Here is a 24,601-nt window from a genome sequence, read left to right on the forward strand (position 1 = left end):
CAGATGCGTTCACATTTCTCCAAAACATACTCAGATGACAAATGCCAATGATTTGGCATGGCTACAGTTTTACTGAAGGATCAGAGGGCATTTTCACCTCCTGGGTTAGATTGTGTGCTCTAGACATGCCTTTTAATGTATGCCAAAATTAAGCCTGGGAACACAGCATCCTTTCTAATGCCTTGCTTTCTGCTGGAAGATATTCTGATCTGAAGAGTGGTGATCTGTATGACAATACATTTCCCATGTCACAAGAAGCATCTGTCAAGACTGAATCTGCATTACCAAGCCCACTTAGTTGTCAAATTATAGACAACAAGTCTGAGAAAGTCCTGTTTGAAAGATATAAAGCCAAAGCTCCCTATAATTTTTCAATAAGCAGAAGAGGAGAAAATGCAATAGATGAAATTAGATAGAGAAAGGGCTTTGAAAAGAATTGTCTTCATTCACATTTCCTCTTGGGGAACCATTTTTATGGAAAAGCATGGGAGACAAAGTGAAAAGGAGCTGTGTTCAGCAGAATTAGTCTCTCACACAAAATTGAGCATGGTTAACATATAATAAGAAAGATTTGAATTGGAAGGGACATTTAAAAACCATCTAGTCCACTCCCCTTGCCACGGGCAGAGTCATCTTCCATTAGACCAGGTTGCTCAAAGCACCATCCAACCTGACCTTAAACACTTCCAGGTTTGGGGCATCCACAGCTTCTGTGAGTAACTTGTTCCAGCACTTCACCACCCTTATAGTAAAGAATTTATTACTTATGTCCAATTTAAACCTACCTTCTTTTAGTTTAAAAACACTGTCCTTTGTCCTGTCACTATAGGCTTTGGTAAAAAGTCTGTCCCCATATTTCTTCGAAGCCCCTGTGGAAAGGCCACAGGAAGGTTTCACTGGAGCCTTCTCCAGGTCAAATAGCCCCAACTATCTCAGTCTTTCTTCATAAAAGAGGTGCTCTAGCCCTCTAATCATTTTTGTAGCCTAGTTCTGGACTTGCTGTACCAGGTCCATGTCTGTCTTGTAGTAGGGACCCCAAAACTGAATGTGATACTCCAGGTGGGGTCTCATGAGAGCAGACAGGGAGCACCAACTCCCTTGACCTGCTGACCAGGTGATGATACCAGATGAACTGTTGCTGTTTTCATGATTCCCAACTACAATAAGCTAAGTGCGTTAAAAAATTTGGGAAGGTGGTATTCAAGAAGATACTCTCCTGGGCATTAGGAAACAGGATGGAAGTACAAGCCTTGCATGGAATTCCTGTTAGTTCAGCAACATCTCTATTATCAGATCCTTACAGGATGGACAGATGCTCTGTTATCAAAAGAAGTGTGTGAGTTACCAGTTTTGAATATAAGACTAACCCACTACCCTCATCTCTTCTGTATGCAAGCAGTGCAACACTGCTGGTCAAGTCAACATTATACACTACATTTCTATGCTGACTTCACATTCCTCATAGTCCAAATTTTAGAGTGGTTTTGGGATTAATATTTTTATCTCTTCTGCAATGCTTCCATCCTGTTAAAACCAAACCTGAGAGGATAGCATTGTGATATCAGCCTGTTTCTAAAGAGATGAAAATTTGCCAATATTTTTCATGATGAGTCTAATGACTCATATCTTTTCATATAGTGCAGCTGGTAGTTATCAGCCTTTGCTACAGTACACATTTTTCTGAAATCTGGCTTGCTTCTTCATGTCAGGTTATTGGCGTCATGACATTACCTTCAGGAACTTCTCAAATCATTTGACTGCTATTTAGTTTTGGCATTGAAAGTGATTCTATTGGCAACCAGAGTATCTATAGCTGGCTTTGCAATCTCGGTTTCTTTCATAAACCAGTCTTTTCTGTCAAAGAATTGAGGAGTTCTGAAGCTTAATTCAAAGCTTACGAACATATATATATTTTTTTCCCATGGGCTTTGAAACATGCCATAAATGTCCTGTAGAGAAATTTAAAAATTATCAACCCTTTGAATTAGTAAGGTTTTAAAGTGGATCAACCCTTTAATAGACCAGTGAAATATTATTTCACACAATAGGGAATATTTCTTCTTTGTAAGACTGTATTTTGAGGAGAACTAACGATTGATTAATTTCTCTGTGATAAAATGCTTGATTGTACGACCAACCATCTACTGACATCAGTATTAAAATCTGAATAACTCCTTTCCATTATGAAATTTAGTTTGTTTCTTACTTGGTTTATTATTTTAAATTAATATCTTTAACACGGTGATTGTGGGACAACACGCATCATTCAAACAAATTAAAAAATAAACTATAAGGAAGCATCATTTTTTGAAACTACTCTGTGCCCAACTATCTCTGACTCAAATCATAGGGCCAGTACGGCCAGATTGAATTAAGAACTGTAGACAGTTGTGTGGACCAAGACTTCCAGTGAAAACAAAAAGGCAGATTTGAGGAAGACTACAGTGGAAGATTCTTCAGGATTCTATTTTGAGCTACAGTAATTGTGTGAAAGTTTAGTATGTTCGGTAGTGACATTACAATTCATAGTACTGCCAGCTGGAGAGCCAGTGTTTTTAATTTTGGATTGTTTATATTTGGGTTGAATAGGCATTTAAAAATTGCTGATAAATACTGTGAAATATTCAAATAAAATACAGAAAAAATAAAATATGGCAATGTTAAAATGATTTGACATGACGAGATAACAGTACAAGCTGGCTGTATATTTATTATGGCAGGGAGTTATTTCCCTAATCTTAAAAAAAAAAAGAAACTGAACATAAGTTAGTGGCGTGGAAGGGCCATTTTCCATACAACAAGCTGACTTAGTAAGACCCTTTTTATCACAATAAACCCAAAAAATGTATTCCACAAATTACAGATCATGTCGTATTTCAGGTAACTATGTTTTTATGTCTCATACTGTCTGCCTAAGTGTTCAACTAGTGTTTTCAAGTGACTAACTACCAAGCTGACACTGGAGATTCTTCCATAGTCAGAAAGGGAAAAAAGGCCAAAAAACCAACAAACAGCAACAAAACAAAAGACACAAACAAGCAAAAACCCAACAAACCACCTTGTTTTTTACCTACCAGAAAAGGAGTTCATATAAGACCTGTTAAGGGCAAAAAGCAACAGTTTTGATCCCTTTCAACCCTAGGTGGTAAATTCTGTTATTTATTGTTTCTTTGCTTTCAAAAGCAAAAAAAAGTCCAGGAAAAAAAAAAGGCAGAAAAATAGTGTAATTTTTTTCTGTCTTGTTTGATAGACTGAAATTATTTCATCAGTCAAATTAACACAATTAGTTACCGCAGGTTAACCTAGAACACAGATTATGACATCTGCTTGTCTGTAACTTGTGCAGATTGCTGCCCAATAGTGTTAGTGATGTAATTCTGGGTAATTCATCTCCCAGATCAAAGCAGCTCAAGTTGCACGCATTTATCATGGGACTAAAGATCATGCCCAGGTGTAACTGTGAACCTGTCACCTCAGGGTGACTGACTTTTTTTATTTTTACTGTACCTATACCAGTTATAAATGGCACTTTCACATTGCAATCATAACAATATTAATAATGACCATTTCTGTAAAATTTTCTTTCAGTATTAAAAAACCTAATATTAGTAACATTTGATGAACTTCTAATTTTTTTTTTTTTGGTTGAAGTTGCATTTCTTCATTATTATGTTTTGAACCAAGACAGCTGTCTTTAAAAATCTAGTGTTCTGAACAGAGGATGGCAAAAACACTGAAGCAAGCCATAATTTTAGAAGTATTTTACAGTATAATACTGTACTAAATACCCTTCTAACGAATATCTCCTAAATCTCCCACTCCCAAGGAAAACATTAAAGCAGACTATTCCTTCTACTGGAAATAGATGCAGAAATCCCACTCAGTGTACTGACAGTCTTGAGATGAGATAAACAGGAAAATAAGACCATCTTGAGAGAGAGGAAGCTGCTTATCGTATCTAAAATGACATGTCTTACAAGAATTGTTTAGTAGTAGACAGGGTTTGTAATGAAACAAAACCAAAATGGAAGATATCTTCTGAATTAAATTGAAGACACTAGATCAAATTCCTCTTGGTAAAAGAGTTGCTGTTGTGAGATTTAAAGGAATGATATTTTATGAGGTTTTTTTTTTTTTTATGGATTTCTTTTTACTTCTCAGTATTAGTTTTGTGCCCATAAAAGGGAAATACTATAGCCTGAAGAAAAAATTTAGCAGAGACAAATTCTAGAGTGATTTGGGGCTAAGAATGTTCTCTTCTGTATAATATTTCATTCCTTTTAAATTTGCACTCCAATGCTTTAGGTATCCGCTTGCTTCTAGAAACTTATTTATTCACTGTTGATAATGAAACTTTGCCCAGAGCAGCTTGAATAGCACCTAAACAAAAAAAAAAACAAAACAAACTAGCTAAAACCTCAACAAATCACTGTCTCCCATTATGTTCTACATTCCTTAAATACACTCCAGAAAGTGTAGACTTTGTGTCTTAAAATTCTGTAGTGAAGTAGATTCACTACAAGAAGTGATTGATGCATAAACGCTACAGTTTGAATTTCACTTTCCCCTGTTAATAATGTGTTAAAATCAATATATTATTCCCATAGACTAAAAGAATCTTCAAAAGAAACACTAAGAAAGAGACAGTTATTTTTGTTGTGTTTTAAGTATGTTTGTGTTTTAGCTTTTTGGTATTTAAAAAAAAAAAAAAGCTAAAGAATAGCATGCTAAAAGATGGGAGCTGTACCCTAAAAGCTAAGTTCTCAGATTCAGTGTGAGAAAGTGCGCAAGGTATATCTATACCATAAGATGCAGCCCTAGAAAAATATATGAAGAAGTGTAAACCACATAGCTGTATCACCTGGGTGTTATGCCCGAGCTAGTGGGTCCATAGAGACACAGACCTAAAAAGCCCGACTTCAGTTTTGCATCGACACGGGTGTTTCACTTTCAAACCCTGACCAAAAAGCTTTTCAGTAATCTATCCCATAGTACATTGGACAACCTGATTGTCAAGATACTCATCCTTGGTATCTCTTCACTATTTAGGTGCACGTGTATTTATGTGCACATGTATTTATGTATTACAAAGACAAGAGAAAAAAGACTGGGGAAGCAATGACGTCTGCAGAATATCTTCACCGAAGAATCGCAAACTAGTGTGAGTTGCAAATAGTAACAAATTAAAAAAAAAAAATTAACAAGAAATTAAAAATAATAAGAACTTTTACATTATTGAGAAGATTTTCTGTCAACATAATAATTTAGAAGTTTCTTAAAAGTCTTTTTTAAAAGGCTGTTGTCACCAAAAGTGTGTTTTAGTAAATGATATATTGGTAGTCTAACTATAATTTTGATAAAATGAGAAAAAAGAAGTATTTCCAGCAATTCAAAAAGAAAATAACAAAGACTTTCTGAAATTCTACACTTGCAGAAGACAATGAAAATTTTTGAAGCTAGAGTAGGCATCCATCTTTTATGAGATTACCAAAATAAATAATATATTTTATGTTATGAATATTTAAAGCAACAGAAATTACATTAAATCAATCAACTAGATAAGCAAGATCTTTTTTAAACAATTTTTGTCAGACTTCATTGTCTCATTAATGTCACAGTTCCCTGAATGTTTAAATCTACTAGCTGTCATGTCCTTTGCAGTATGGTGAGCCAGGATGTGTCATTAATATAGGGATTAAAGCTATATATAGGGATTACCACTTTGTGGTAGACATTTTAACATGCAAAGAAGTCATATTTTCCAGGTGAGTTGAGCATTGTACTATCTCTTTTATTAGCCATGTGAGATCAAGGAGTGCATTTGAATTCAAAGGTTCAGGGAATGCCTCATCTCTTCCCGGCTCCATCTTGAGGAAGTTGTCCATGTATGTGCCATGACATTTGTTACCATCCATAGCATGTTTAGGTTTCCACAAAGAAGAAAGCAACTGGTCCACAATCTGGACATTCGAGGACACTGGTCATAAAATTCACCTATTAGCTACATATATGAAATCATAGAATAATCACTGTGTTATGCTGCTTAAGGAAATTTTTGTAAGACAAATAATGGTACTTCCCTAAATTCACTCTCAAAATCTGATAGAACTAAATTTAGATGAAGTTAACATAAAAGCTTTTGAAATTCATTCTTATACCCCCTTCCCATCACTAATTAATTTTAAATTCTGATGTTGCTTCATGTTTGCTTCTGATCAAACTTCTAAGTAACATCTTAAAATTAATTTCATTAATTTAGAAAAGCAGGCAAGCAATAGAAAATTATACAAACCCTCCACATTATTTTTTGTTGATTATTTGTATAAAAATACCTCTGAGTTACACTTTTCAGTATGAAATGTTTTCATTATTGCGTTTCTATCTCACTATTCTTTCTGAAATATGTCTACCCTGTTGACACTAAACTGTCATTCTCTAATGCCCCCAGATGCAAAACAAAATGCTTTTTCTTTAAATATTGTACTGAGAGAAAAACTGGACTCACCAACACTTGCATCAACTCTCACTATTACCAGTTGTGTATTTCCATGTCTTCGGTGGAATTATATTTAATAGAAGCAAAATACATTTAACAAAATACATTTAACATGAGAGTTGTTCCTGTAAATTCAACTAAAGCTGTATCAACTGAAAGATCTTCTTGAGTAAAAGCTTATCTTTGACATCAGTTACTATATTAAAACAGTCTAGGAAGAAACTAATCTATACTTACAGAATCGGGCAAAACCACATTACTTTTTAAACTTTGCACAATCTGCAGCTGGGAAAATAAAAAGAAGTGATCTGCCAGCAAGATTTATTTCATTACCATTTTAAATAATTGCCAGTCTACTTCAAATTTATTGTCAACAGTGGGAATTTTGCTTCATCATAAAAAAATTTAATTGTTAAAGTTGGAGCTTGTCTCTGATGGCATTTCTTTTACTGACTACAGCTGTCACTCATGTTATTCAATTACTGTAAAACTAAGTATCTGGGGTTCAGAAAATACACTTACTGCCTTAAGACTGCATGGGAAATATTATTAACAGTTGTCATCTTTAAACTTATGAAAAAAAAAAGCCACATTTATGTCCTTTTGTTCATACTGAAGTTAATCAAATGCTTAGAGAAGTGAAGCACAGTCAGCATAATATCATTGGACTCTAGACTTTTGTAACAGAATCTGACCATATGTTTTATGACAATTAACTTTTTCAAGAAGTGCAGTCTCTCTGTAAATTATACAAAAACAATTTGGAGTCCTCTCAAATTAATCTGCCATTTGAATTATTTTGCGATAATTTGCTGCATGTCTGTACCAGCAGAGCAATTGGCTGGCTCCATGATAGCTATTTCCAAAACAGAAAATGCAGGGAAATACAATAAAATTCTGATGTGCTGAGTTTATTGGCCTCTACACAGAATCCCATAAGTTATATTCCTTCCCAATGTGATTTGTCACATTCTCCAGTGTTACACACTGTTGTAAGCCTTTACAAAATCATATCAGCTATAGCTTGGATAGTTCTGCTTCGCTGTTCAACATCAAGATCAATTGACTGAATTGTATGTAGACTCTTCATAATTCTTCATTATATTATTTTATAATATAAAATATTGTGCTGTTATTGAGGCAAGGAAGGAAAATTTTTGAAGAAATAGTTTCCAAAATCCAAACTTGGCCATAGAAATGAGAAGAAACCTAGAAAATGATGATATCATTAAGGCCAATGGAAGAACAAGAAGTTAAGATGAAGTCTTATTCCCTTGATATTATTTGTTGTGATCATTTATATCAGTAAGGCTTGCTAGTAAAATCTGGGTAAGTGAATCCAGATAGATTATGAGCATGAAGAAAGCAGATTCAGTCCTCATTTGAGTGAATAATCTTCACCTGGTCTATTTCTGGTAAAGATTAAGCAACAAAAAGTTTGAAATACAGTTGACCTGAGGCAAAGGATTTCAAGAGTTTTAAAGTGAAAGCATGCAGTACAACAGCTTATAAAAGGAAATCTAAGGATTCAGCAGAAAACAAGTCACAGCAATTTATACTGATTCTCAGAATACTTGTACTCTATGAATAAAAGTTTTCCTTAAAAACATTGCAAAACGTGACAAATATTATTTTTAAATCTTGTTCACAGAGGATTTTCAAAGAAAAACTATAAAATGTCATATAACAGTAACAGAATTGCTTACGTTTTCAGCAACTCACACAGACTACTACTAGAAATGGAGGTATATAAACCAAAACCATAATCCAGACATGACAAACTTATGCCTATCCTCCTACTATATTTAAATAGTTGTGTAATATTTCATAACTCTTGCGGACTCATTTATGATGTAGTTACTGTGGATCACCACAGTCTCCTACATCTGTTTGTACATACTGTAATCTACAGCATATACAGAAATGGAATGGAATGAAAAAAAATTTCATTTCTGTCTAAGCTAAAATGAAGTAGTGATTTGACCTCATTTCCTGTGGGTGCTACAGAAAATTCTTTTCTTTTTTTAACTGACTGTACGCAAAATAAACAGAAATAGCCAGTAAGAAAAGCTTCACAAACTGAAAACCAGCAAGTTCAACAGTGGCAACTGAAAACAACTTCATTTTGTCTGGGATCCTTTGTAGTAAGCCCTGGTGCTCTGCAGCAAGCAAACAGCAATAGCTTTATGTATATGAATGTGGAGGGAAAAAAAAAAAAATTTATAAACTCCGTCCTAAAATGAACAAACAAAGCCCCCAAACCTACAATAATATCTTATTTGCACAGTTTAATTGCTAAGAAAATTGTGTCGTTGTTTAAATTCTCATGTAGGAGTATTTGAATAAGCAAAACAACTCTTCTTGAAAATATTCTTAAAGTGTGGTACAAAGTAGAAATAGAATTTCACCTCTGACTTTCCAAAAATATTAATAGACAACCTCCTTTTAGTCATCATATTCTAATTAAGTGATCCTTATCGAATTTTTACTTCTTTTCATACTCATTGAACAGAGATGAAATCAAAAGCACAAGTACTGAAACAGCACCAGCTGTTATCATGTTCGTTTCATTGTATGACAAATCAGAGATGCAACTAGGGTCATCATATTTCCAGACCATTTGTTTAAAATTACTCTGCTCTGTTCTCACATAATCAGGAATGATCCTACCCAATCAAATTTCACCAAACATTATACAATCAGCGACAAGCTTCAGCACACTCTCATACCTCCTGAAATGAATTTTAGAAGGATTTCAGCTGTGACCAAACATATAAATAGATTCAGTCTTTAGAAAGATCTGAAATGGAAAAATATCTTTCCATTAGAAACGCACTATTTTGTTCTAAGCTCTGACCTTTATTGTTATATTGATTTCAGCATTGCATCCATAGGTTAAGTTTAGTCTCTTCTGTTTAATTAATTTAATATTTTAAATATTCTTTACAGAGTTCACATTTTATGCAGACTGAAAGATATGAATTTGAGTTATCTCAGCTTACCACAGGGAATCTATTATGATATTACCCCTTTAAAGTAGTATGTCGTAATACACTCTGGAGAAATGAGTCTACTTGAATGCAGAGTTTTGCCCTGAAATATTAATTATCATATTAATTATGAACATATACACATTTAGACACTTTGGGAAGATAAGGCTCATGCAAGTATTATTGTCACTAGAATGTATAAAACAAATAAAAGCAGTTTCCCAGACCCATTCAAAAATGTCATCAGTAACACATAATAATTAGTGCAGGAAAGAAATATTTCTAAAGAATTAGAGTGAAAGAATTACTCCCCATTTTAAGAAAACATAAATATTTTTACATATGTGAGACTCTGCTATCTTAACACGTTTATTACAGTTTGCTGGGGTTTTGTTCACCTTTCTAAACATCGTGCCAATACAACTGCAGTGATAACAGTGAAAAATTTCAGTGGAGGCAAAGAACTTCATTAGTCTCTAGTAAGCTTGGTGTCAGTTAGGACTTATCACATTTAAAAATACTGATTGCAAAGATGCAATAGTACTTGTAGAACTGAGCCAGCACACTGTACAAGTTCTGTCAACATTTGTTCATGAGTTGAGGAAATGAGATCTTTAAATAGGTAAATTGAGGCTGACAGACTTCATAGAATCATAGAATCGTTAGGGTTGGAAAGGACCTTAAGATCATCTAGTTCCAACCCCCCTGCCGTGGGCAGGGACACCTTATGCTAAATCATATCACCCAAGGCCTCCTCCAACCTGGCCTTGAACACTGCCAGGGATGGAGCATTCACAACCTCCCTGGGCAACCTATTCCAGTGCCTCACCACCCTAACAGGAAAGAATTTCCTTCTTATATCCAAGCTAAACTTCCCCTGTTTAAGTTTGAACCCATTACCCCTTGTCCTGTCACTACAGTCTCTAATGAAGAGTCCCTCTCCAGCATCCCTATAGTCCCCCTTCAGATACTGGAAGGCTGCTATGAGGTCTCCACACAGCCTTCTCTTCTCCAGGCTGAACAGCCCCAACTTCCTCAGCCTGTCTTCATATGGGAGGTGCTCCAGTCCCCTCATCATCCTCGTGGCCCTTCTCTGGACTTGTTCCAACAGTTCCATGTCCTTTTAGTGTTGAGGGCACCAGAACTGTGCACAATACTCCAGGTAAGGTCTCACAGGAGCAGAGTAGAGGGGCAGGATCATCTCCTTCGACCTCCTGGTCACATTCCTTTTGATGCAGCCCCGGATACAGTTGGCTTTCTGGGCTGCAAGCGCACACTGAAGCCGGCTCATATTCATTTTCTCATCAACCAACACCCCCAAGTCCTTCTCTGCAGGGCTGCTCTGAATCTCTTCTCTGCCCACCCTGTAGCTGTGCCTGGCATTGCTCCCACCCAGGTGTAGGACCTTGCACTTGGCATGGTTAAAATTCATGAGGTTGGCATCAGCCCACCTCACAAGCATGTCAAGGTCCCTCTGGATGGCATTCCTTCCCTCCAGGGTATCAACAGAACCACACAGCTTGGTGTCATCAGCAAACTTGCTGAGGGTGCACTCAATCCCACTGTCCCTGTCAGCGATGAAGATGTTAAACAAGACCGGTCCCCACACCGATCCCCGAGGCCCGAGGGACACCATTCGTTACTGGTCTCCAGCTGGACACTGAGCCATTGACCACAACTCTTTGCGTGCGGCCATCCAGCCAGTTCTTTATCTACCGAGTGGTCCATCCCTCAAATTGATGTCTCTCCAATTTAGAGACAAGGATGTCGTGTGGGACAGTGTTGAATACTTTGCACAAGTGCAGGTAGATGACATCAACTGCTCTACCCCTGTCCATCAGTTCTGTAGCCCCATCATAGAAGGCCACCAAATTGGTCAGGCAGGATTTCCCCTTAGTGAAGCCATGCTGGCTGTCACCAAGCACCTTGTTGATTTTCATGTGCCTTAGCATGCCTTCCAGGAGAATCTGCTCCAAGATTTTGCCAGGCACAGAGGTGAGACTGACTGCTCTGTAGTTCCCTGGGTCATCCATTTTCCCCTTCTTGATAATGGGGGTTATATTTCCCTTTTTCCAGTCATCAGGAACTTCACCTGACTGCCATGATTTTTCAAATATGATGGCCAGCGGCTTTGCAACTTCATTTGCCAGCTCCTTCAGGACCCACGGATGGATCTCATCAAGACCCATGGACTTGTGCATGTTCAGATTTTTACGATTGTCCTGGGTTCAGCAGTAGCAGTCATGTTTTTTTCCTTTGTGTTAACTGGTGCAGTGCTGTGTTTTGACTTCTAGTTTTGAGAACAGCGTTGGTGAAGCCGATGTTTTCGGTTGTTGCTAAGTGATGTTTACCCTGACCAAGGACTTTGTGAGGCTCATGCTCTGCCAGGGAGGAGGGGAAGCTGTGAGGAAGCAGAGACGGGGCGCCTGACCCGGGCTAGCCGGGGAGGTATTCCATACCACAGCACGTCATGCCCGGGGTGGGGGGTAACTAGGAGTTGCCCGGAAGGACAGGGGCTTCCGGGTGGAACTCGTTTTCTTGGCCGGTGGTATCGTATTCTCTTCCCTTGTTATTTTCCCTTATCATTGTTTTAGCTGATAGTAGCGGTGGTGATTTGTTGCTGGACTGTTCTTGTCTCAACCCGTAGGAGTTGCACTCTCTCGATCCTCCTCCCCGTTCCTCCGGGAGCGGGGAAGGGGAGAGCCCCGGTGCAGGGAGGGGGGGGGGAGACGAACACGGACCTTGATTGTTGTCAGCTTGGCACCACTCACTGGGAGTGAGTGAACAAGTTACCTGACTGGGTTTAAACCACGACAGTTCTTTTTGGCGCCCAACGTGGGGCTCGAACCCACGACCCTGAGATTAAGAGTCTCATGCTCTACCGACTGAGCTAGCCGGGCTCAGTTTCCCTCAGGATAGCTGGCACTCGGGCCGTGGGGCAGTTTTACCCGGTAAAGCGAATGATTAGAGGTCTTGGGGCTTTTCCAAAAAGAACTGTCGTGGTTTAAACCCAGTCAGGTAACTTGTTCACTCACTCCCAGTGAGTGGTGCCAAGCTGACAACAATCAAGGTCCGTGTTCGTCTCCCCCCCCCCTCCCTGCACCGGGGCTCTCCCCTTCCCCGCTCCCGGAGGAACGGGGAGGAGGATCGAGAGAGTGCAACTCCTACGGGTTGAGACAAGAACAGTCCAGCAACAAATCACCACCGCTACTATCAGCTAAAACAATGATAAGGGAAAATAACAAGGGAAGAGAATACGATACCACCGGCCAAGAAAACGAGTTCCACCCGGAAGCCCCTGTCCTTCCGGGCAACTCCTAGTTACCCCCCACCCCGGGCATGACGTGCTGTGGTATGGAATACCTCCCCGGCTAGCCCGGGTCAGGCGCCCCGTCTCTGCTTCCTCACAGCTTCCCCTCCTCCCTGGCAGAGCATGAGCCTCACAAAGTCCTTGGTCAGGGTAAACATCACTTAGCAACAACCGAAAACATCGGCTTCACCAACGCTGTTCTCAAAACTAGAAGTCAAAACACAGCACTGCACCAGTTAACACAAAGGAAAAAACATGACTGCTACTGCTGAACCCAGGACAACGATATATATAATGATGTATAGACAGCACTGTACATGCCCTAAAAATGTGGATTCTCATTTGAAGAATGAGAATTAAATGAAGAATTGCAGATAAAGAAATGTCATAAAGGGCTTAACAGTACGGCAGGAGGGCACTTTACAGTTACCATAAGTGTCAATACCAGGCTGCCCAACACGCAGCAATGTATTGGACCATATGTTTGAGTTGCAAGGGCCATGGCAGGAGAAAGGAAGTATTAATAAGTGTTTTATTCTTTTATCTTTTTAGTCATGTAACCTCTTAATCTTTTCTTTGAAACTGCACTGCTGTAAATTTTTGGAGCTTAATGATGACTTTACATAACATCACCAGGCTGTGCCATTGGAGTCTGCTATAGCTACTGAAAAGGATCTCCCACTGCCGTCTCGCTCCTTGTTCCTGACAATTCTGCTGACCTCCCACTTAGTTTCCACTATGTCTGTTTGAAGAAGCTGCCAGGTGTCAGGTTTCACTTTAGTTGCAGGTAGATAAATAAGGGTATGTACAGAAATAAGAAACGATTATCTCCTAAAATATCTTATAAAAAAATTATATGCAGTTCTGGCCATCATTGAGGAAATTGTTAACTTGCTGGAAGACTGCATGAAGATTATGAATCTTCAGGAAATCTTGATTAACACGTTATGTAACTAATTTATGAACACTGCTGATTTGTGAATTGCTTTTGTGTACCCATTTTACCAAAAATACACTTAATGCATATTCATCAGAAAATGGATTTTTTTAACCTTTAAAGTTCAGAGAGAGGTTTTTAATCTTAAATTATGTGATCAGAGCAAAAAGTCAGTTCACTAAACACTTGGTCATGGATGGGAGAATCAGCTTACAGGGTGCTGATTGGGAATAAACATTCCTCGAATAAGAAAAGAAATGGCAGAGGTAACAAACGATAGAAGGCATGCTTAAAAACCTAGGGCTGAGAAATTTGTGAAGACTATCAGAGGCAGGGCTGTTTACATATGGGACTGAAAAGTACATTTAGTGTTAGTAAAACTGACCCAGGCACAAGTAGGTTTCTGAACCAGAGGTCTGATCTTGTCCACAGGTTTCTATAGCTAGTGAGAAAATGGGAGACACAAAATGTAACTATTTCTGTCCCATTCTTAATGTTTCATGGTAAGAATGAGAACATTTTTGAAACCTATACAAAAGTTGCTTGTGTATGTATGTGGGGTGGGTTCTGATTATAACTGTTTCTCACCATTGGACGTTCTTTAAATCTCCCAAGAGTGCTCACCTAGATAAGCTTCTGCTGGCCAGAAAGCTGTTGAGACAGTGGATGACTCTGGAGATCAGAGCAGCTGATATATGTAAACTATTCTCAGGTGGAGGTACTGAACAGAAACTTTGTCTATTGGTGTGTTTACAGTGGTATCAGCATGCAGGTAAGGACATTTTAAAACCTAGTACCTTAAAATATACAAGACCTAATTGGCTAATCTGGTGTGTTAAGCACATTTATTTTATCTCTGTTTCGCAAGAAAGTAGAAGAAATTATGCAAAACCATATATGGTAGCTTTCAGGCTAGGATTTTGTGTCAATATAGAATAATGAACTTAAATTTGGAAATGGAATAAACTAAAGGTGCTGGAAATGGAATTAAACTGTCTAAAATCTGGCACAATGTTGAGAAACTGTTTTTTTCTAACTCTTTAACTTTTATTTAAAACAATGCTGTGATACCCTAAATATAGATGAGCTCTAAAGGATTAATTTATGCCCTTTACCAAGTGGAATAGATTAGAAATAGTTTAAGAAGTTGTGTTGACTTCAATTGCATGTAACATCTTGATAATTTCCAGATTAATAAAGTTAGTAAAGTTGACAAATTTCACTTGAGCCTCATCTTTTTCTCTATTAGCTATGTGTAAGATGTAATATGATGTGCAGACTTAAAGTAGCACTTTAATACTTAGCATTAACAAATGAGTAATAAATTGTTCTAAGCATTTTAAGAAATGCCACCAGTACTCAATGAAGGTCAGAACTGAGATGTAACGACATCAGTTGTATGTTAAAATATAGTTGTGTTTTACCTCTGCAAAGTGCTATTAGCTATGTGACCGCTGTCACTAATAATCTTCCTCTTATTGTCTCCTAAACTGCACTATGTCCCCATGTGATCTATTCATCCATATTTCATACAAGAATACGAAAATAAAATGAGGGTTTTCAAGTATATGAACCCTTTAATGAAACCTTTACGAACTTTTAGTTCGTGAACTGTCAGGAATAATGTAGGTGGTTTTGTTTATGCTGGGACATCATGTGTAACTGAAGTTGGAAAATGTACCACACATATTACAATTTTTTTCTTGCATAAATTCTACAAGTGGTAGAATATGAGATAAAGTTATTCCAAACAGATGCAATGTATGAATCTTTCAGAATCCATAAATACAAAGGTGGGGTTCTTTACTTCCTAGAGTGGTAGGAAAAAATATATAGAATTGGTAGGATATATAATTTCCAGAGCCATAGCTTTGATTTCTCCATAAACCTTCAGAAGTACTTCTGAAAGGCTTTTCAGAAAAGCAGTTGTTAAGTTGCTGTGAAAGGGCAGAATGCACAGAGGGAATGCTCACTACAAAAAAATAAAAATTTGGGTTTTTTTTTTGTTTGTTTTATTTTGTTTTTTGTTTTGTTCAGTCCTTGCCATGTCATTGCAGCACATTTAGGGAATAAGAAAATGATCACTTATACCAAGTATTCATTTACAGCTTTATACATGCACAACCTCAGTAATTGTACAGTGAAGGAAAAAAAAACAAATATAGGAAGACTTCTAATCTCTTAAAACCTGAAGCTTGACTTCAAGCTGTTGTTTTGCTGATTGAAATTTATCTGAAGTTGTTTCACACATTGCTGAAGCTGTGACCAACTAATAGTGTTAGAATTCTAATATGAGTAAATGGTCTGGATTTTCATGCATTTTAAAGCAGCATTTATTTTTCAGAATTCTTCTGCACCTTTCTATATTTATATGCTTACTAAATATTCTTGTCTTGGTTTATATTGAAGGTTTTCTTTTCCTTTAAGTGAGCAATGTATTTGTACCATCACATTATAATTTAGCTGGTTTATTTTTTCCACCTGCTACTACTGATCAGATAGTTGTATACTTCAGATTAATGTACAGATGTTCCACATGGAACACAGATTAGCAGAACCTCTGTGTTTGCAACAGCTTTGAAAATAAGTAGTGTTTCAATCTGCATGTACTGGGAGCCTTTGTGAAAACATTGTATTCAAGGAGTTAGTGACCCTGTGTCTGATTTTGGCTGTAGCAGCTATTTTTCTCCTTGTTAGTAGCTGGTGCAGCGTTGTGTTTTTTGCTTTAGACAGAACAGTGCTAATAACACACGGATGTTTTAGTTGTGGCTAAGTAGCACTTTCCCCAATCAAGGACTTCTCAGTCTCTCATGCACTGACAGTGAGAAGGGGCACAAGAAGCTGAGAGGGAGTAGAGACAGGACACCTGACCCAAACTAGCCAAAATGGTATTCCATACCACTGCACATCATGCCCAGTATATAAATGGGGGTAGTTACCCAAAAGGGATTGATCGCTGCTTGAGTTGGGCTGGGTATTGGTCAGCAGGTGGTGAGCAATTGTATTGGGCACCTCTTGTGTTTTCTGAGCTTTCATTTCTTCTCTTACTGTTTCCTAATATTATTGGTACTCTGTTATCGCTATATTTATTTTGGTTATTAAATTGTTCTTATCTCAACCCATGGGGTTTGTGTTCTTTCAATTGTCCTCACGGTCCTGCCCAGAAGGGGGCGGAGGGGATGGTGAGTGGACAGCTGCCTGGTGCTGAGTTACCTTCTGGATCTAAATGGCGACAACCTGTAGGGAATGTTCAGTAGCACCTTCTTCGATCTATGGATACTGGGACAGAGGTAGCACTCCAGTGCGGTGAGAGAAGATGCATAGTTTTGGTTTTTATACAAGGTAAAAAGCACCATGGTGTGGGAGGGAGGCAGAACCTCTGCACGGACAAGATCTATGCAGCATGCCATGGGAAAACTCATCCTAGGTCTGTCCAGTGCTGCACTAAAGCTGGGTTCTCAGCATCTGTAGGGACATAAGGCATATGCCATCTTAAGGCATATCAAGGATAAGAAGGTTATGAGGGGCAGTCAACATGGCTTCACCAAGGGGAAATCATGTTTGACCAATCTCTTAGCCTTTTATGAGGAAATAACACAGTGGATGGATGATGGCAGAGCGGTGGATGTGGTCTACCTTGACTTCAGCAAAGCATTTGACACAGTCTCCCACAGCATCCTCACAGCTAAATTGAGGAAGTGTGGACTGGATGATCAGGTAGTGAGGTGGACTGCGAACTGACTGAAGGAGAGAAGCCAGAGAGTTGTAGTCTATGGGGCTGAGTCTAGTTGGAGGCCTGTAACTAGTGGAGTGCCTCAAGGGTCAGTACTGGGACCGGTATTATTTAATATATTCATCAATGATTTAGATGAGGGAATTGAGTGTACTATCAGCAAGTTTGCTGATGACGCTAAACTGGGAGGCGTGGCTGACACGCCAGAAGGCTGTGCTGCCATCCAGCGAGACCCGGACAGGCTGGAGAGTTGGGCAGGGAATAACTTGATGAAATATAACAAGGGAAAGTGTAGAGTCCTGCATCTGGGCAGGAACAACCCCAGGTTCCAGTATAGGTTGGGGAACGACCTGTTAGAGAGCAGTGTAGGGGAGAGGGACCTGGGGGTCCTAGTGGACGACAGGATGACCATGAGCCAACACTGTGCCCTTGTGGCTAAGAAGGCCAATGGCATCCTGGGGTGTATTAGAAGGGGGGTGGTTAGTAGGTCGAGGGAGGTCCTCCTTCCCCTCTACTCTGCCCTGGTGAGACCGCATCTGGAATATTGTGTCCAGTTCTGGGCCCCTCAGTTCAAGAAGGACAGGGAGTTGCTGGAGAGAGTCCAGCGCAGGGCAACGAAGATGATTAAGGGAGTGGAGCATCTCCCTTATGAGGAAAGACTGAGGGAGCTGGGTCTCTATAGTTTAGAGAAGAGGAGACTGAGGGGTGACCTTATAAGTGTCTATAAATATATAAAGGGGGAGTGTCACGAGGATGGAGCCAGGCTCTACTCAGTGGCAAACAATGATAGGACAAGGGGTAATGGGTACAAACTGGAACACAAGAGGTTCCACTTACACTTGAGAAGAAACTTCTTCTCAGTGAGGGTGGCAGAACACTGGAACAGGCTGCCCAGGGAGGTTGTGGAGTCTCCTTCCCTGGAGACGTTCAAAACCCGCCTGGACACATTCCTGTGTAACCTTATCTAGGTGTTCCTGCTCCGGCAGGGGATTGGACTAGATGATCTTTCGAGGTCCCTTCCAATCTCTAGCATACTGTGATACTGTGATACTGTGATAAGAGTTACTCCTTGCCTACAGTGCTTTTCTTTTTTTGCTGCTTTTTTTTTTTGTCTGTGTACTCAGGCCTTTCCTACTTAGGTGAAAAGAGACCAGTACCACATCCCTCCTCTTTTCCCTGTGTCCCCTTGCTCCATATGTCTGATGGGAAAATGTACTCATAACCATTTTCTGCAACCTACAAGCGAACATTATGCAACAGTTTCTGGTTTAAAATTATCCCAAAGGAGCACAGATAAGTCAGCTCTGTCACTGATGTCATGTTCAATTATTGTTCTCAAGCAGTAATTGAGAGGTTGAGAGGAAATTCTCAATAGGCTTCAAACACTAAAAACACTCCCCCAAACCCGTTAAAAAACAGATGGGTAAAACCCCCAAATCCTGCAGTAAGGAACAAAAAGAAGTTGATAATATTAAACATTCCAGATAGTCTATGAAAAACATGGAAGTGGATAATGAGGTCAATGGTTGAACACCATTAAGTTTCTTGTTGATTTAGACACCGTGAACTAATGAATGCTTAAGTTTATGCAGTGTTAACTAGTTCTCAGCCGTTCAAAAGGCATCACAGTTATTTTTGTTCTGTATGACAGAACTGTGAATTTTTTTTTATACGTCATTTATTTGTACTTAAAATTACATATGCTGTTGTTTCTGGTATGTTGTACTCTGATTGTGAACTGAACAGCAGCTCCCCATGGTTCTGGGCAGCTAACTACATTTGCTTACTGCCTAAAACTTTGGCTGTGCAATGATGCATCTGCTGGGTTTTGAGTTGTGTATATTATAATAGGCATTTGAAACCTAAACTATGTGACAAAATGGAGCAATTTGTTAAATCCATCTAATTATACCACATCTTTAAGCTCCAAGAAAGGAAAGCAGTTGTTGAGCATAGGGCTTCTCTTGATCTGAACTGGGGTAGCTAATGAAGTTTTTTTAAATATAAATATTCTGATTTTTGTGAAGAGTGTCATTACCTTGACTGAGCTTCCCTGGTTGTAATTTCTTCTGTGTGATGAAATAAGGTTGATACAGAATGGAAGCCTGTGACCTTCTCCTGGGCCATTTGCCAGTTTATCAGTGGTAATTGTGACAGACGAAAACAGACCTGCATTTTTTTCTACAATTGCTTTTCTTAAAAAATAAACACATCTGTATTTGTTATAAAAATAAAAAAATAAAATTAATGTGTACCTAAACATATGTCAGCAGCAATAAACATAGCTAATGTTTCCCATATAATCAGCACAGAAGTTTAAATATGCTCTGCAATGCAGCCTTAGTTTAATTCTGGTAAGGGAATTCCTAGGATGTAAAAAAAGCACCAGCTAGCAATAAGATTTCTATTTAGTTGTGGTTATAGAAATACAGACAATAGCTATAAAACATTTCAGTCTGTAGTAAGCATTGCAGTTTATAATTTTCAAGTACCATTTAAAATTCCTACTAAATGAATGAAAACATCAACACAGATGGAGAAGGTGTAAGTACCCTCAATAGTATTACTTATCAACAAACATTTTACTGTGATGACTGTCATCATAAATGTGTTTCTTGATCAGGCAGACTGATAGAACACATACAAAACTTCAAGGCGGTAATGCTGAAGAGAACAATAAAATTCCCAGCAGTATGAGAAGACCTCTAGATATCTCCATGCAAGCTTCTCTGCAAGACCAGAACGTGCTGCAAGTGAGGTTAACTTTCTCAGCAGTGACTGCTTCTGAAAGACACGAAATGTTAGATGATCAAATTATTTGCAGCTACAAGAACACAGATGATACCCATGATATATTCTATTCTGCTACAATTATATTTAACAAAAAAAATCAAAAAGCATTCTAAGTTCTGCTGTCTGCTATGAATACCATTCTAAGTACCATTCAATTTTATAGTTAGGTTCTGGATTCATCCTATATGGAGTCCAGAAGCCCATGCAATTGTAGTACAGATGAGTTTGTATTTCACTGCTTTGATCCAGACCCAAATATTGACATCAGATTTTTCAGATTTTTGGAGATCAAAAGAAGTCTGTAGCACTTTATTAAACACATATATAGATTTCATTATTACCCATCCTATGGACCTAAAGCAAATAAACTGATATAAGTTCAGAGTTAGATTACCAGAGAAGTTTGAAATGTGTGTGATCCATACTAATATGCAACATTCTCAGGAGACAATACATTTCAGTCATGGCTATGGGAAAATTCCAGCCTTTGACAGAGGTGGCATAAGGACCTTTTTGCATTTCAGCTCTTTAAAAGATAAAGCTAAATAAATAACTGAATTTTAATTTTAACTCTGCCTGTTGAGAAGAATAATCCAGACACTACAATGTTCTTTTCCAAAACCTTCTTAAAAATGATGATAATTAGAAGAATTTAATTTTGGAAATTCATATAAACTTCTTAATACTATTGTTCACTGCAAAATTAATTTTCCAAATCCCCAACATATTATTAATCCTTGAAAGAAAAAAAAAAAAAACAAAAACCACAGCAAACAAAAAACACAGCCCCCCTCCCCACCCCCATCCTCCCCCCCCCGCACAAAGTTACCTGCATACTGCAAACATTTCACTGAATAATGTGCCTGCTACAAGACAACTGATTGTGGACCAATTTAATAGTATTTTCAAAGTTTCTCCCCTTTTTAAATCTCAGTGAAACATTCTAGCTTCCAGCATTTAACAGTAAATAATTTTACTTATTTTTTAAATTAAATAAACCAGATTCCCTATTTGGTGATCAAAAGCAAATATCAACTGTTAGGTGGAAATAAACACTTACTGCTGTACTTTAGAGAGTAATATAAGTTGCTACTTAAGAAGTAGTCCAAATTTTAAGTATCATCTCCTTTTTTCTTTGTTGTGTAACATTAAGACTTTAATATAAGCTCTTATTTAGTGCATGTGTGTGAGAGAAGACATTGCTTTCTTAAAAACAGTTGAGGAAGAATACAAAGATCAAGGTCTAAGACAGATAAAAAAATATTTTAAATCACAAGGTGCCAAAAAATTGCATCATGAAGAGCTAGATAAAGCTGAATGTATGTTGGAAAACACCACTTCAGTCATGCTTTTCCTAACTTTACAAGCAGGAACCCCACCCTGTTTGGGGTTTATTTTGGTATGGTTTTTTTGGGGTTTTGTTTTGTTTTGTTTTTTTCTATTAGATTTGCATGCTGGAAGTTTGAAGTTTAACCACTTAAGATTGTTAATTCAGGGACTGTGCTTTGAATTGGCAAAGGAAGGAGATCATTAAAAAAGTGTTATATCACCTTTCTGTGTGTGCAGTGGAAAACAGAGATATAGGGATGTTTCAATTTCTGTCTCTCTGTGTCTCCTCTAATCAAAAACCTCTTCTTCATTTCCTGTCACGTTTAAAGATCTTGATTGGCTGTTGACATTTGTGGGGAAACTAATGTCCTGTGACTATAATTGTCCAAACTGTAGCTTTTCAAGACAGAAAAAAAAAATACCATTTTCAAACTCTTTTTTTCAGACTGTATCTTTTTAACATAAACTTGAACTTCATAATTTTTTCCTCTCAAGATTGAACAATTTCTTCAAGCTTATTAAACTGGCAAAGTACCAGGTAAACATTTTCTTCAACTTCTAAATCATGTACAAGTGTATTTGGAAACTCAAGGAAACTACAGTTCAATAAGACTTTAAGACAGGTGAATGATGATTGAGTTTAACCATTAAACACATTACACAGTTTGGAACTCTGAAAAATGCCTATTAAAACATAAAAAAGTAATGCAGACAAGAATTAATAACATGTATGTGGCAATATTAAAATTTCATATCTGATTGTGTTTTCCTATACCATCTAATAATCAGGTACTGACTCTGTATGATGTTACCATGCCACTGGAAAGGATAATCACAGTTAATTGCTGCTGAAGGGAGGTGGCTTTGGACTAAGGAACTTTGAAAATCAGTTTGAAGTGCAAATTTTCATTATACAACCTTATTAAAAATGTTAGTTAGTGCTGTCCAAGACAGTGTGATTCCACAGTAGGAAATCTCATACTTCTCTGCAGTAGCGCAAAATTACCCACCTCAGCTCCCTGAGGTACTACCCTGCTAATAACTGTACAAATTGTAACCTCATAATGTGACACATCTAATCCTTGCTCAGTCCTAACTGAGGTGCTTAGGTCATTTTCTGTCTGGGATAATGGCAATAATTAATGTCAGAGGTACAGCCTGAAACCTGGCAATTTGCCACACAGAATTAGCTATTCTGTGATGTTTCATTTCTGTGAAACAACAGGAGCCCTGAGCTCAGTGCAACTGACTGAACTTTACAACATGAGTCAGAATACCATGACAATCGCTAGAATCTGTCATTTTGATGATCTCCACCATTGTGCGTATTTTCTTACAACATATTCATCTTTGGCTATTAATGTTGTACCTTGAAAATGTCAAAATTTAATTAATTATTTATTACACTACATCCAGTAATGTGAGGTACTGATGCAGTATGGTATAATACCGCCCTTGTCTTCATAATCACGACTTTATATTTTCATAACAGTATTGACAATTTTGAAATTTGTGCTACTTTTCATTGCTAGTCAAAAGTCATAACAAGAGGATGTATCAGACAAAAAGTATTTTCTTTAGTAAATATTACCAATTTTCAACATCTATAGCTCTAAAAATTATATCCCTATAATGTCATGATTAAATATTTTTGATTTTAACAACCCACAGAAGCAGTAAATGAACGCTGCTTTTAATGAAAGGGTTGGAAATAAATATGTGAAGCTCCCTTTTTGTCTTTTCCTAGTAGTTAAATTTATGTTAACTGAAACATTATTTAACACTAATGTTGCTCACCGTGCTTCCTTAAGCGTGACTTCTATTAGCTTGATTAACTACACTATATTTTATACTGAGAAACCATTACTACCAGTTTTGGTTTGGCAGTCTTATTGTCTGTTGCTATAGAATTATAGAATAGTTAGGGTTGGAAAGGACCTTAAGATCATCTAGTTCCAACACCCCTTCCATGGGCAGGGACACCTCACACTAAACCATATCACCCAAGGCTTCGTCCAACCTGGCCTTGAACACCGCCAGGGATGGAGCATTCACAACTTCTTTGGACAGCCCATTCCAGTGCTTCACCACCTTTACAGTAAGAACTTCCTTATACCCAACCTAAACTTCCCCTGTTTAAGTTTGAACCCGTTACCCCTTGTCTACCATGATAACCAGCCATAACATCCAGAATATTCTTTCTTCCTAAAACAAATGTTATACATACAAATATGGGATAGAATTATTCATGTTTAAAATTTTCATGTAACACTACCCATACTTACAGCTGTGATATAAAAGAATGAAAACCAATAATCTAATTTATCAACTTTCTTATAAATTTTGAGAGAAATACTCAAAATTCAATTGACAATTCCAATTTGCATTTAGATAAACCATAGGCAAAAATAGGCCCACAGCCACTTTCAGATGTCATGGTTTAAACCCAGTCAGGCAACTTGTTCACTCACTCCCAGTGAGTGGTGCCAGGCTGACAGCAGTCGAGCCCCCCCGCCCCGGGATTCTCCCCTTCCCTGCTCCCAGAAGAATGGGAAGGAGGATCGAATGATAAGAGAAAATAACAGGGGAAGAGAACACAACACCACTGGCCAAGAAACGAGTCCCACCTGGAAGCCCGTGTCCTTCCGGGTAACTCATAAGGACTAGTCAGGTGCAGTAGTGGGAAGGGGGGAGAGAAAGAGGAGATCAATCTGTAACTAACTGTGAACAATCAATTGAGATAACCCACTGCATTCGGACCAGCCGAAGGACACGGGCTTCCGGAGAGCTACCTCTTTTTTCATTTCCACCACTGGAAAAATTGACACTTTTTTCATATGGTCTGCCTCCCAAGTGCAAACAATAGATTTGTACCAGCTACACGAAATGAGAGATCACATTACGAGAAAATGGATTGCTGTTTTTACTCAACAACATACTGATCTTTGAGGACAACCATCTTTCCTCTTAAAATTATGAGTTCTCACCCTACCTAGGGAGTTTCTTTTGGGGG

At 38.1% G+C, this 24,601-nt stretch overlaps 1 long non-coding RNA gene and 1 other non-coding gene across 2 annotated transcripts in view; one reads left to right on the forward strand and one right to left on the reverse strand.

Moving 5' to 3' along the window:
* The window catches only part of LOC133266858 (uncharacterized), a 392,292-nt gene that overhangs the window by 227,299 nt on the left and 140,392 nt on the right, over positions 1–24,601 (forward strand). The window lies entirely within an intron of this gene.
* Positions 12,314–12,386, reverse strand: TRNAK-CUU (transfer RNA lysine (anticodon CUU)). The gene has a single exon. It is a non-coding gene; the product is annotated as a tRNA-Lys (tRNA).

Source organism: Pezoporus flaviventris, unplaced genomic scaffold (assembly GCF_033815535.1).
Source record: "Pezoporus flaviventris isolate CSIRO_AGI_PZ_B2104156 unplaced genomic scaffold, CSIRO_AGI_Pfla_v1 ptg000007l, whole genome shotgun sequence".
NCBI lineage: Eukaryota > Metazoa > Chordata > Aves > Psittaciformes > Psittacidae > Pezoporus > Pezoporus flaviventris.